Source organism: Rhinopithecus bieti, unplaced genomic scaffold (genome assembly GCF_001698545.2).
Source record: "Rhinopithecus bieti isolate Rb0 unplaced genomic scaffold, ASM169854v2 scaffold_31527, whole genome shotgun sequence".
In the NCBI taxonomy this organism is placed as follows: domain Eukaryota; kingdom Metazoa; phylum Chordata; class Mammalia; order Primates; family Cercopithecidae; genus Rhinopithecus; species Rhinopithecus bieti.
This window is the reverse complement of record NW_016813959.1, coordinates 3,258,758-3,273,596: the sequence shown is the minus strand read 5'-3', so window position 1 is coordinate 3,273,596 and position 14,839 is coordinate 3,258,758. Positions and strand designations below refer to the sequence as shown.

The 14,839-nt window shown below is 48.7% G+C and overlaps 1 protein-coding gene across 1 annotated transcript in view; it reads right to left on the bottom strand.

Moving 5' to 3' along the window:
* The window catches only part of PIK3R6 (phosphoinositide-3-kinase regulatory subunit 6), a 64,360-nt gene extending 51,249 nt beyond the window's left edge, over positions 1 to 13,111 (bottom strand). The window contains 1 exon segment of the mRNA XM_017849285.1: positions 12,952 to 13,111. The gene's annotated coding sequence lies outside the window, so the exon portion shown is untranslated.
* Positions 13,112 to 14,839: the final 1,728 nt, after the last annotated feature.

Sequence of the window (14,839 nt, the reverse complement as noted above, 5' to 3'; positions counted from 1 at the left end):
ATATGTAGGAAATAACTCTCCAAACTCAACAGTAAGAAAACAAATAATAATCCCCAAATGGGCAAAAGATCTAAATAAATACTTTACTAAAAAAACCATGTGGATGGCAAATAAACACATGAAAAAATGCTCAATGCTATCAGCAGTTTGGGAAAGGCAGGTGAAAACCATGAGATCTCACTATACGCCTATTAGAATGACTACGATTTTAAAATGAGCAATAGAAAGTGCTGGAGAGCACACGGAGGAACTGAAATTCTCTCTCTCTCTTTTTTTTTTTTTTTAAATTATACTTTAAGTTCGGGGATACATGTACAGAACCTGCAGGTTTGTTACGTAGGTATACACGTGCCATGGTGGTTTGCTGCACCCATCAACCCGTCAGGAGGAACTGGAATTCTCAGACGTTACTGGTGAGAATGCAAAATGGCACAACCAGAAAACAGTTTGTCCCTTTCTCATAAGGTTGCGCATCACTTACTGTATGATCCTGTAATCCCTAGCTATTTCCTCCAGAGGAATAAAAACTTACGTTCCACACGAACACCTGCTCGTGGATATATATAGCAGCTCTATTCAGAATGGCCCCAAACTGGAAAGAACACAAATGCCTTCAGTGGGTGCGTGGATGAGCAAACTGTGATACACCCACACAGCGGAACACTCGGCATTGAAAAGAGAACTACGTGCAACAGCATGCGTGAATCTTAGAGACGTTATGCTGAGTAAAGGCAGCCAGGCTCTAAAGCCTGCGTGCCGTGTGGTTCCATTTATATGACATCCTAGAAAAGAAGAAAAAAACAAAAACTACAGGGTCAGAAAATAGGTCAGTGTCAGCTAAAGGAATCTTTATCTCTTTTTTAAAGCAAACGTTTAATTTTGAGATAACTGTAAATTCCCATCCAGTGGCAAGAAATAATACAGAGTTCCTGGGTACCCTTTACCCAGTTTCCCCCCAGTGACCACATCTTGCAAAATGATGTTACTGTATCAAAACCAAGACATTGGTCGGGTGCTGTGGCTCATGCCTATAATCCCAACACCTTGGGAGGCTGAGGCAGGTGGATCACTTGAGGTCAGGAGTTCGAGACCAGGCTGGCCAACATGGTGAAACCACATCTCTACTAAAAATACAAAAATTAGCCAGGCGTGGTGGCGGGTGCCTGTCATCCCAGCTACTCGGGAGGCTGAGGCAGGAGAATTGCTTGAACTTGGGAGATGGAGTTTGCAGTGAGCTGAGATCTTACCACTGCACTCCAGCTTGGGTCAAAGAGTGAAACTTCATCTCAAAAACAAACAAACAAAAAAACCCCAGGATATTGATGTCGATACATTTTATTCAAGTTTCCCCAGTTTTAACTGTACTTGTGTGTCAGTCTCTTACCTCTTAATGATACTCACTAAACTACAAAAAAGGTGACTTACTTACCCATAAACAGTGGGGTCGCAGGTAATTTTTATTTTAATACATTTCTACATTTTCTGATTTCTTAATATTACGTACATTTGACCTTATTTTTGTATAACAGATGGCACACACAAAAGAAGAGAGCTAACATATTCTGTTCAGGGACATCATAATAACATGAACATCCAGGAGCCCGCCAGTCAATTTAAGAACATTGTGCTGTGGGTTTAACTTTTAAAATAACAACAACAACAACAACAATAAAGTTATTAAAATAATCCCCCTTTTCCCCTCCCTGAGCTTCAGGGACAGCTGCACTAAGAAGCTGATTCATGCTCTGCTATGGGCGTGACTGACTGGAGTCTAAAGAATTGGGTTCGAGTCGGGCTCCCCCACCATTAGCCTGTGTGGCTCATTTTTTTCTGGCCGCTTTGAGCCTCAGCCACCTCCTTGGTGAGATCACACACCCAAAAGCGCCAGGTAGAATGTCAGACTATTGAACAACACCCTGTAGATAAAGGGCTGGGCCTGGAGATCAGGGACCCGAGATCCCCGTACAGAGAGGAACATGCCAACCATCTGTGCCGTTCTGTCTAAAAATGCTCCCTGGCCTGTCGTTGTGAATAAAAGTAGGCATCGAAATTGGAATGAATGATGAAAATTCAAACATGAAAACTCCAACTTCCTGAAATTTTGTTTCATGAAAATGAGACTCTGGATGAGTTTGAGTCTTTTCCAGTCTAAGGGGGAGGAGCTGAAAACGGCAAGGCAGTGTGAGCAGAGCCACTGCATGGGGTAGACAGCCAGGTGGGCACGAGGCAGATTCAGGTCCTGACCCCACATCCAGTGGCGGAGGGAAGCCACGAGGAGCTTTCCAGACGGGGTGCAGGAGGCTGGGGTTCCCAGGTCCCCCTGTGTGACCTGTGTGGATGTGGAGAATGATCATTATAACCTCCACCTGAATTGCCCCACCAGGTCCAAGCCACCATCATCTCTTGCACGGATCATGGCAGTACCCCTACAGGGTCTCCCAGCTTCCGTTCTTTCTCCTCATAATCCATTTTCTGATTCAAGATCTCCAATGGCTTCTCCTCGATTTCCTAGTGAACTCCACGGTGCCGACAAGCTCACCTGATCGGGCCCCAGCACACCTCTCCCGCTGCATCTCGTCCCGCCAAAGTTGGTCCTACCTCAGGACCTTTGCACGCCCCTGCCTGGAGCACCCTTCCCCCAGCTTTCCCCACGGCTGGCTCCCCGTCAACATTCAGGTCTCATTGTCAATGTCGCCTTCTCAGAGGCCTTTCCTGACCATCCTGTCTAAAATAGCCCTCCCTGTCACACTGCAGCACACTCTGATTTTATTCATAGCATTTATCAGTATGGAAAATTTTCCTGTCAGGCTCAGTTTTCTTGGCTAGTAATTAGAATGTGAACTCCACAAATACTGGGACGGGGTGTGTCTTCTTCACTGCAGCATGTCCAGCACCTAGGGCAGCACCCACTCAGTGGACAATGAATACCTATTTTAGATGCATATTTAATGAATGAATGAAAGTGAAGACTACTGCCGAAAGCCACGTGGCCAATGAAGGATAGAACCAGGGCTAGAGCCCAGATCTCAACCTGGGGCGTGGAGTCGTGGCCACTTCCTGTGACCTCCACGTGCCTTCCTTTCCCCTCTCTAAACCTCACAGAGCCCCCCTCTGTCTTAGTAAAATAAAATGAAAAAATGAACGCAAACTTCTGTCTGGGGTGGCATGGGTTAATAACGAACGTGGGGCAGCCTTGAAAGAAAAGAAATCTCACAGATAAAGACTACCAGAGAAGTATAAGATCCCAGGAATTTTTGTGGCAAATGGAGAGTGCTTCTGGGCTGATTTTTAATTGAAACTAAAATTCCACTTTGGGAGGCTGAGGCAGGCGGTTCACAAGATCAGGAGATCGAGACCATCCTGGCTAACATAGTGAAACCCCGTCTCTACTAAAAATACAAAAAAATTAGCTGGGCATAGTGGCAGGTGCCTGTAATCCCAGCTACTCGGGAGACTGAGGCAGGAGAATCGCTTGAATCTGGGAGGCAGAGCTTGCAGTGAGCCGTGATCGCGCCACTGCATACCAACCTGGGCAACAAGAGCGAGACTCTGTCTCAAAAAAAAAAAAACAACAACAACAAAAAAAAAAACGAAAAGGAAAATAAAATTCTAAGAAACTTTACCAGTAACTGTCAGAAAGCCTTCCTGATAATTTGTTCATTCCTTCAGTCACTCACACATTCACTCATCAAACATTTATTCAGCGTTTCTATATATTTGTGCAGGTGCTGCTTCCTTGCTCCTCCCCCAGGGGACCTTTGTGGTCTATTTCCTGTCCTTTGGGGCTGCTGGTCACACCAGTGTAGGGGAAGAGCCCCCAAGGGACAAGCTTGCACGTAGACAGGAAATGGAAATAGAAGCAGCTCATTCTCAAAATGTATCAACATCTCATGTGTCTTCGCTTCAGGAATGAGAAGAATTTTTTAGGAAATAAAGCTTGCCCTTTCAAGCACCAAACCATGCCTCTGAATGTTTTCTCAATTAATCTTGTTTGGTTTGGTTTGGTTTGAGACGGAGTTTCCCTCTTGTCGCCCAGGCTGGAGTGCAGTGGTGCGATCTTGGCTCACTGCAACCTCCACCTCCTGGGTTCAAGCGATTCTCTTGCCTCAGCCTCCCTGAGGCTAGCAATTACAGGCACCTGCCACCACACCCAGCTAATTTTTGTATTTTTAGTAGAAACAGGGTTTCGCCATGTTAGCCAGGCTGGTCTCGAACTCCTGACCTCAGGTGATCCACCCACCTTGGCCTCCCAAAGTGCTGGGATTAGAGGCAGGCGTGAGCCACGGCGCCTGGCTGTTTTCTCAATGAGTCTTGATGGAAGCTGATTGCATGCACCATGCCATAAGACGGTGACGACGGCAGGAGCTATCAGTAGGTCAGGACAACCCTATCCTACACTGAGTGGCTGTTACTGTTTGACTTCTCATGTATGATTCCTCATTTCAGCAGCACCGACTATGTCCTGCACTTAGTGGGTGAGTGGAGGCTGCAGTCCAGCCCACTGCTCTGCTGGCCTTTCTGTAATTTACCCGGGCAGGGAGGGTGAGGTTTTGCAATTCATCCATCCAAAGAGGAACTTGCTGTAATTTGTCTGCTCAGAGGGGTGCCTCTTTCTGATTTGAACAAAGTGCCTTCTGTGTTGGCTGCAGCCCTGCCTGGGCTGTGTCTGCTCCTCCACCCAACTGCCAGTTTGCTGAAGGCTGGGAAGCTGGATAAGCACATGCAATTGTCTTGTATGTAAAATGAAGAAACAAAGCCTGAGAACTGATCAATGAAAAGAGCACCAAACTTCCATGCATGGACTTGCAACTTCTATTTGCTCAGAAGGCCCGCTGGCTGTCTTCTGAGTTCCTGGCAGTGTTTCGGGTGGCTGAGGTTGCTGAGTAAATCAAAGAGCCTCTTCAGAACATAATCCATGGGGCAGAAATTGCACAAGACCTGAGAGGTTAGAGATGAATGAATGAGACACAGTCCTTGCCCCTTGGGGCTGCATGGTCTACCAGTCTGCCACCTTGTAATACCGCAGGGTGGCTGTACTTGCCCAAGACCCCTGGAACAGACCTCACACACCCATGGCCCACCATTAGCACACTGAAACTGTCTCACCGCCCCATGCACGCAGCACGCTTGTGATGGTTTATTTTATGTGTCAGCTTGACCAGACCAAGGGAAACCCAGATGGCCGGGGAAGCATTATTTCTGGAGGTGTCCGTGAGGGTGTTTCCAGGAAAGATGAGCATCTGAATGGAGGGAGTGAGTCAAGATCTGCCCTCAGCCATGTGGGTGGGCATCACGTGATCTGCTGAGGGCCTGAAATAGACAAGAGGGAGGAGGAAGGCAGATGTGCTCTCTGTGCTTCAGCTGGGACCTCCATCCTGCCCCTGGACAAAATCAGCGCCCTCATTCTCCAGCCTTTGGACTTGGGTGGAGACTGACGCCATCATCTTCCCTGGTTCTCAGGCCTTCGGACTCAGACTGGAATCACACCACGGGCTTTCCCGGGCCTCTATAGCTTACAGACCACAGATGAGGGACTTCTAGCCGCCACAATCACAGGAGCCAATCCCTGCTAATACATCCTTTTGCTTTCTATCCACCCTTACCCACCTCCCAATCTCTCTCTCAATCGTATTTGTTGTGTTACTCTGTAAACAATAAAAACATAAATATAAAGTATACTTTATATAAATATAAAGTATAAAATATACTTATAAAGCGTATTTTATATATATATATAAATATACTCTGTCTAGTATATTTTAAAATTCACTTTTCACATTAAAACCATGCATATGGCAAAACTCTAAAAGGCACAGATAGCTATGCAGTGAAAGGCCAGGCTCCTTCTTAGCTATCCTCTGGCCCAAGGGTCCCCCAAACCCCAGGCTGTGGACCTGCACTGATCCATGGGCTGTTAGGAACTAGGGACACAGTAGCAAGTGAGTGGCTGGTGGGTCACCAGGACCGCCTGAGCTCTGCCTCCTGTCAGATCAGTGGTGGGGTGGTGGCAGGGGCATAAGATTCTCATAGGAGCTTGAACCCTATTGTGAACTGCGCATTCGAGGGATCCAGGCTGCCCGTTTCTTAAGAGAATCTAATACCTGATGACCTGAAGTGGAGTGGTTTCATCCCAAATCCATCCCCAGCCCCAGCCCCCTTCCCCCCCCAGCGCATCCCTCCCCCCCCCCAAACCCCGTCCGTGGAAAACTTGTCTTCCATGAAACTGGTTCCTGGTGTCAAAAAGGTTGGGGACTGCTGCTCTGGCCCATCGGTTTCCTTCCGCAGGAGACGCCACCGTTTTTGGAAATTTGAATCTGTGGCCAACATTTAAAAGTCATATTTCATCTAAAAATCAAGATTTCCAGCTTTTATTTAAAAGGAGTAACTGGAAGATTTAGCGACACCAAACCCACGATCCCGTGTGGTGACAGTTAGCTGGAGTAGCCATGCAGCTTCCCTGTAGAAGGGCCATGTGCTCCCCAGGACCTCAGTGTCCCTGTTGAGTTCACAATGGGGACTCTAAAGCCGGGGGCAGTGCCAGGCACACCACACCAGCACTATCAGCCTGTCCACATCACCATTTGTGCTACCTATTGGGCTCTTGAAAGCAGACATGAGCCGGGCATGGTGGCTCACGCCTGTAATCCCAGCACTTTGGGAGGCCAAGGCAGGTGGATCACGAGGTCAGGAGTTCAAGACCAGCCTGGCCAACATGGTGAAACCCCGTCTCTACTAAAATACAAAATTAGACGGGTGTGGTGGCACGCACCTGTGGTCCCAGCTACTCAGGAGGCTGAAGCAGGAGAATTGCTTGAATCTGGGAGGCAGAGGTGCAGTGAGCCAAGATTGTCCCCCTGTAGTCCAGCCNGGCACACCACACCAGCACTATCAGCCTGTCCACATCACCATTTGTGCTACCTATTGGGCTCTTGAAAGCAGACATGAGCCGGGCATGGTGGCTCACGCCTGTAATCCCAGCACTTTGGGAGGCCAAGGCAGGTGGATCACGAGGTCAGGAGTTCAAGACCAGCCTGGCCAACATGGTGAAACCCCGTCTCTACTAAAAATACAAAAATTAGCCGGGTGTGGTGGCACGCACCTGTGGTCCCAGCTACTCAGGAGGCTGAAGCAGGAGAATTGCTTGAATCTGGGAGGCAGAGGTTGCAGTGAGCCAAGATTGTACCACTGTAGTCCAGACTGGGTGACAGAGCAAGACTCTGTCTCAAAAAAAAAAAAAAAAAAAAGCAGACATGTTGGCAATCCATGTTCTATATTGTGGTTCAAGTTGCAGTTCACCAAGAGAAAAGTTAATTGCAGAATGTCTGAAATGGGCTGGGCATTAGGGTTGCCACACAGTGCTCGTAGAAGTCTTTCAACAAACACCGCGCATCTCTGTACTCCCTAGCACCCGATGCCCTGTACAGTAATCCTCCCTTATCTGCAGCTTCACTTTCTGCAATTTCAGTTGCTCAAGGTCAACTGTGGTCCAAAAATACTAAATGGAAACTTCTAGAAAGAAATGATTCCTAAATTTTAAATTGCACACTGTTCTGAGGAGCATGATGAAAACCTCTCACCGTTCTGGTCTGTCCCACCCAGAATGTGAAGCGTCCCTTTGTTCAGCAGGTGTACACGGTGTGTGCCACCTGACTGTAAGCCATCATGGTTATCAGATGAACTGTCACGGTGTCGCAGTGCTTGTGTTCAAGTCACCCTTATTTTACTTACTCATGGCCCCAAGGTGCAAGAGAAGTGAGGCTGGCAATTCAGATATGCCAAGGGGATGCCTAAGACCTCCGATAGTACTGAACCTGCCTGCCGTCAATTATCCAAAGAGAAGCTGTAAAATGCTTCCTTGAAGTGAAAAGGCGAAAGTTCTCGGCCGGGCGCGGTGGCTCAAGCCTGTAATCCCAGCACTTTGGGAGGCCGAGACGGGCGGATCACGAGGTCAGGAGATCGAGACCATCCTGGCTAACACGGTGAAACCCCGTCTCTACTAAAAATACAAAAAATTAGCCGAACGAGGTGGCAGGCGCCTGTGGTCCCAGCTACTCGGGAGGCTGAGGCAGGAGAAAGGCGTGAACCCGGGAGGCGGAGCTTGCAGTGAGCTGAGATCCGGCCACTGCACTCCAGCCTGGGCGACAGAGCAAGACTCCGTCTCAAAAAAAAAAAAAAAAAAAAGGCGAAAGTTCTCATCTTAACAAGGAAAGAAAAAAATTGTATGTTGAAGTAGCTAAGATGTGTGGTAAGAACAAATCTTCTAGCCATGAAATTGTGAAGGAAAAAGATCTTTTTCTAGTTTTGCTGTCTCATCTGAAACTGCAAAGTTGGGGCCACAGTGCTTCATAAGATAGAAAGGGTATTAAATGTGTGGGTGCGAGACCTGAGCAGAAATGCGTTCTGATTGACAGCAGCCAGGTTCAGTACTATTGGAGGTCTGAGACATCCCCTGGGGGTCTTGGAGTGTGTCCCCTGCAGGTAAGGGGACTACGTTATTGCATTTGTTTATCATCTGGCTGCCGCCACTAACATATAAGCTCCCCATGGGCAGGGGCTCCATTTTGCTCACTGTTGAGTCCCCATTACCTGACACTGTTTATACCACATGGAAGGCCCTTGATAAATATGCTTGAATAAATGAATGAATGTCAGGCACTCATATGAAGACAAGGCAGGGTCACTGTCCCAAAGCTACTCTTGGGCTAGATGACAGAAACAAGTCTGTTGGGTATGGTTGCTACAATAAATGACACAGGAAACAGAGATTAGTTTGATGCTCAGAACACGGTAGAGAAGACAGCAGTCCCATAGGAAGTGTGGAGACAGACACAATGTTGAGAAGGACATTGTGCCACATTGACCTGGCAGCTACCTCTGTCACCTGGGGGTGGCCCATCTTTCTTGGGCCCTATCATGGACAGCTGAGGCTGCAATGTTTGACTGCTGCTTTTGTGCCACAAGGGCAATGTGCAAGGTACTGACCAACCAAACATGTCATGAGCATGTTTTAGATGAGCATGTCAGGGCTCATCTAAAAACTCCTCTCCCTCCCGCCGTAGCGCAAGAATAAGATATTACAGGAGAGCAATACACCAGCCTCCACCTGCAGTCAGCAAGACTCCTGGAAGCCAAAATAGGCAGCAGGAAAGTGGCCAAGGGACAAATCCCAACACCTGGGAGACGCCCTGTGGTCACCCCCACCGTGGCCTCTCACTTACACTGCCCACAGCATTCACTCATTATTTCACTTATTCCATAGTTCCTGAGCACCTCCTATGTGTCAGACACTGTTCCAGGTCCTGGGGATGTGACAATAAGTTAAAATACACAAAATGCCTGCTCTCAGAAAGTTTGCCTCTAGTGGGTGTGTAGGGGACAGAAAATTGACCAAATAATTAAATCGTATATTGGATAAATATAGTGCTATAAGAATAACCTTGGGAAAGGGAGGGAGGGGTTCTAGAGTTGGGGAGGAGTGTGCAGTGTCTACATATAGATATTTGGATATATAGATATTTAAATATAGATTTAAATTTAAACTTTTAAATTTGATTGTCAATTGATAGATTATAATTGCATATATTTATGAGGTACAAAGTGATATTATGATAGACATATATAACGTGGAGTGATGAAATAAGGCTAATTAACATATCCATCGAATACCTATCCTTTTCCTGGTGAAAACATTTGAAATATTTATTCTCTTAGCAGTTGTGAAATATACAATACACCATTATTAACTAGTCACCCTGCTGTGCAGTGAATCTCAGAAACCATATTCCTCCCATCTAATGGAAACTTCATACCCTTTGACCAGCATGTCCTTATTTCCCCCAATCCCCAAGTCTGTGTGTGTGTGTTTTGTTTTTTGTTTGTTTGTTTGTTTGTTTGTTTTTGAGACACAGTCTCACTCTATCTGCCAGGTTGGAATGCAGTGGCACGATCTCGGCTCACCACAACCTCCACCTCCCAGGTTCAAGCAATTCTCCTGCCTCAGCCTCCCGAGTAGCTGGGACTACAGGCGCACACCACCATGCCCAGCTAATCTTTTGTATTTTAGTAAAGATGGGGTTTCACCATGTTGGCCAGAATAGTCTCGATCTCCTGACCTCGTGATCCTCCCGCCTCGGCCTCCCAAAGTGCTGGGATTACAGGTGCCTCTTGCCACCTCTTTGCACACCAGGTCCTCCCTTGAGCCTCAGCCAGGAGCCGTGCCCCGCCCCTTCACAGTTCTTGGCAGAGGGATGAGATCAGAGACAAAGAATGAATGAACGAACAAAGGGATGAGTGAATTGGGATTCAGAGAGCATTCTTCCTTAAACACAGAACATCAGTACTGAGCAAGTCGCAAGCCAGGTGCACACACGCAGCTCTTCACTCCCTTGGGGTACAACAAGCCCAAGGACCGACCACAGAACCATAGAGGCGTTCTATGGACAGGGCAGAAAGAAGCGAATGGGGGCCACCTGTTCATAGCTGCTGCTCCCTGTCATTGGTGTAAGATAAAGTGGGGGTGACCTCCTGGATAGAAGAGAATACTGAAGTAAGAGGGCTTGGAGGAGGATCCGAGGAAGCCTGGCTCAGGTTCAGTGTTTCTGTCATGAAGATTCCAGATCTGACAGTCCCTTGTCCCCCCATCCCCCCAGCCCCCCATTGCTGGCTCCTGGGACAAGCTGTTCAGACAGAAGAACCCACCACCTAGGCCTCCCTATACCTGCAGGAATAAAACCTGGGCAGAAAAGACGCAGAGCTTCCAGGCCTCCCTGTACCACAGCTGCAGGAATAAAGCCTGGGCAGAAAAGACGCGGAGCTTCCCAGGACTACACTCTGCCTCCTGTCCTCCAGCCGCTCCTGTGGCACAGAGACAGGGGACCTGCCGAGCCTGGGTGACCTGCCTCTGTTGCCTCTCATCTTCTCCCACCAGAGCTGCCTCATGCCCTCAGGGTTTTAGGGGCAGCTCAGGCTTGCCAGACACCATAGCTGTGTTTTTGTTTTTTTGGATCAAAGTGTGTGGTGACTGAGTTGGCAGTGAGGGAGTAAGGGAGTGAGAAGACAGAGCTCTGGGTCCTGAGGGGGCCCCTCAACCTTTAGCCCTTGCCCCCATGAGGTCTACTTTTCAGATTCCCAAGTGACCGGGAGGTGAGGGTCCTGCTGCCCGGGCTGGCCCCCGTGGACAGGGACAGGCCTGTTTCCTCAGCTGTGTCTGCTTCTGACCAGAAGGAAACACCTGGATATGAAAGAGCCAGTGGGGTGGGGGTGGGGGAGCATTGTTCCCAGGGGCAGGGAAGCTTGATGGGATCTAATGGGGCCCGAATGCATCAGGGAGCAGAGGGTGACGACTGCAGCTTGGCATCTGCAGCCACCATGTCAGCTGAAGCACTTGCATGGAGACAGTATAGGGCCCGCAGCAGGTTCTAATGGGAGGCAGCGGGGCATGGTGGCCAGGCAGGTGGCATTCCAGTCCTGTCAATAGGGCAACTTGGGCTGCTTGCTTAAAACCTCCGTGCCTCAGTTTCCCTATCTTAAAGAGGACTTGACAACAATGCCTACCTCATAGGCTTGTCATGAGACTAAATGAGATGATATCTGAAAACCACTTAGAGCTAAATAAATAAATGGACCGTGCCGGGCACGGTGGCTCGTGCCTGTAATACCAGCACTTTGGGAGGCCGAAGTGGGCGGATCACAAAGTCAGGAGATCAAGACCATCCTGGCTAACACGGTGAAAATACAAAAAATTACTACCGAAAATACACAAAATTAGCCAGGTGTGGTGGTGCGCGCCTGTAGTCCCAGCTACTCGGGAGGCTGAGGTAGGAGAATCGCTTGAACCCAGGAGATGGAGGTTGCAGTGAGCTGAGATCGCGCCACTGTACTCCAGCCTGGGCGACAGAGTGAGACTCTGTCTCAACAACAACAACAAAAAAAAAAAAAAAAAAAAAGGACCGGCCCGCGAGTGCTCTGTACGCCCCCCAGTAGCAGACACACACCCCTTCTAGCTGTGTTCCCCCCAAAACCTGACTTTCCCACCTGCTTTCCTGCCTCTGGGGGTTTGCACACTTTGCTCCCCATTGCTGGGGTGCCTCTTGCCACCTCTTTGCACACCAGGTCCTCCCTTGAGCCTCAGCCAGGAGCCACCTTCCATGGAAACCTCCCTGAGCCCACACCCTGCAGTCTCTCTCTTTCATCCTGCACACACCACACACTGCCTGGCTCACTGAGGACCCTGGCAGGTATTACTTTCTGGGTTGGTCACTCGCAGCTGTGTTCAGACCCTCTTTGCAGGCAGTCAGCTCCTCAAGGACAGAGACCAGGCCTCGGTCAGACGCTGGCACACATAGAAGATACCCGATTCGTGTGTAGGGAGAGAATCGGCCAAACCAGCATGACTTTCACCAAATTCCCCAGGAAAGTGATGGACAGATGATGTCCCAGAAAGGGCACGGACTGGGACCCAGATGCTTCACACTGAGTCTTGCTCCTTGCTACCCCACTCTGCAATCTTTGGCAGATTGCTTCATTTCCCTAAGCCTCAGTCTTCTGTCCTATAAAATGGCACTAAAACACTTATCCAGTCAACCTGTAGCTGCTGGTGAGAATCAAATGGGAAAATGGGTGTACTCTGCAGCACGGGGCATGAATCATTAGTCCTATTATTAACGGCGTGTACAGGATTCCAGAAGAAAGGAGAATCCTTCTTACAGGGTCCTGTGCCCTTTCTTCTTATGAAAATGGGATGAAACAGTCTTGACTTGGCAGAGTTACCCTGCAGTGTCTGAGGTCACCCTTCTCAGAAAGGTGGCCGTGGCAGCCCCGAGCCTGGGTAAATAAGAGCCAGGGGTGTTTCAGCCCCCTCAGGGCTCCCCTTCCAGCTCCCTCCTTTCCACCCCTCTGTCTGTTCTGCTCAGATCTGCCTGCCTGGCGAGCTCCATCCAAGCCAGCACTTACCTTGGCTCAGTGGTAGCTTCTGGGCTCCCCAAGTCCTTCAACCAACTCCTTACAGTCCTGTGCAAGGCCCCCAGTCCCAGAGAAGCAGATGTCTTGGGAGGGCCTCCACGGGTGTCTGTGGTCTTGACTGTGCTCTTCAGATCTGCAGAGGAAAGCTCGATGTCTCACAGCTCTGTCCCCTCCTCTTCCTTCCCCTTCCTTGTGGCCCTCGAAGCTCCTCCCAGAATGTGTTCTGCTGTGAGACTGTGTGCTAAAGAAGCATCTGTGGTCACCCACGGTCACTGGAGGTCCTTTATTCTGATCGAATGCGACCAATTTTATGGGACGGGAGGGACACCTCCCAAGAGACTTCCTCTGGTGTTGACGGGGGAGGGATTGATGCAGGGAGCCCTGACCTCTCTCTCAAGCTCCAGACTCACCAACCATCCCCCGTTCCTGGACATGGCCAGTCAGATGTCCCTCAAGCACCTCCATCTCAACAGGTACAAACCGAGCTCATCATTTCCCCCTCTAAGCCCACTTCTCTGTTTCCCGCCTCAGAATCAGCAACCTCAGGGTCATCAACGCCTCCCTCTCCCTCACCTGTTACGTCTAAACTGCACCAAGCCCTGTCCATAGCTCATGAATCCTCCACTTTCTTCCATCCCTATGGCTGTCACTGTTTCACCTGACTACCATGATCTTTCTCCTGAACCACCACAATGGCCTGAGGTCCTTCACCCCACAGCCGAAGGTCTCTAAGAGTGAAACACAAATTCCTTCATGTTACAGTCCTGCTACAACCTTCAATGGCTCCTTATTACTTTAAAGAGAATGGCCAGACTCCTCAGTGTGACTTGCCAGACCCTTCTTGATCTGGTCCCTCCCTAAACTCCAACCTCATGCTTTATCCCTCATTCCAGCCCCTCCCAGAAGTACTGCAGTCTCTTAACGATCCAGGCTGTGGGAATCGCTTCCCAGCCCTTCTCCTGGCTCACCTCTTGTCATTTGTTATTTATCAGAGAAGAAGAAAAAGCAAGCCTGAGAGGCAGGAAGAAAGTGGAGTGCCAGGGACGCTGGCAGAAGACAGAATGCGAAGGAGGAGATGATGGTCAACAGTGTCAATGATTGCAGAGAGGACACAGGTGAAGAGAATGAAAACGCATCTGCTGTCCTTGGCGATTAGGAGAGAGCAGTGCTGGGCAGGGACAGTAGAGCTTCTGGGGGAAGTCGATCAACTGCATGGTGACACGTTTGCTATTTTGTCATTTTCTTTCTTTTTTTCACATTTTGAAGCCAAACACTATTTGGGAGAGTCTCTGACACATTTCTAGAGCTTCGAAAAACTCACAGATTCTGTGCTGTCATCCTGTTGGGCCTAATGGGTAAATGGCTCTAGAAAGTGACAGATTGCTGACAGCATGGTTTGAGTGCTGGATCCAGCTATGCCTGAAATTCTGGTGCTAAATCTACTCTTGGACTGTTCATTGTATATGATGCAATAAATTCCATTCTTTTTTGGATTAAGCCTGTTGGAGTTTGTCACTTAACTCAACCCAAATAGCTTTGGGGCTGTGAAGTCACTGATCTTTTTCTGTAGGGGCTTGACTAGGTTCTATGCTGACCCCTCATTTTGCAGAGGAAGCTATTTGGAAAAGAAGTCCAGAAATGTAAATCATTTACTCTACAGCTATGCCTTCCTCCCACAGCTGCTTCTTTTCTGTCCCCTTCATGTGACTGAAGTCACATTCTATCTAGCATCTTCGTATTAATGTTCTCAGCTCACATGTCTGCCTTGCTCCTTCTCCCTCCCTCAGTGAGTTCTGAAGGAGCAGGGGCTAGGGTGTTGTTCATTATTCCATCCATCACAGGGTGAAAGAGTGTTAAGAGAATGCTTGGCTTATTTGTG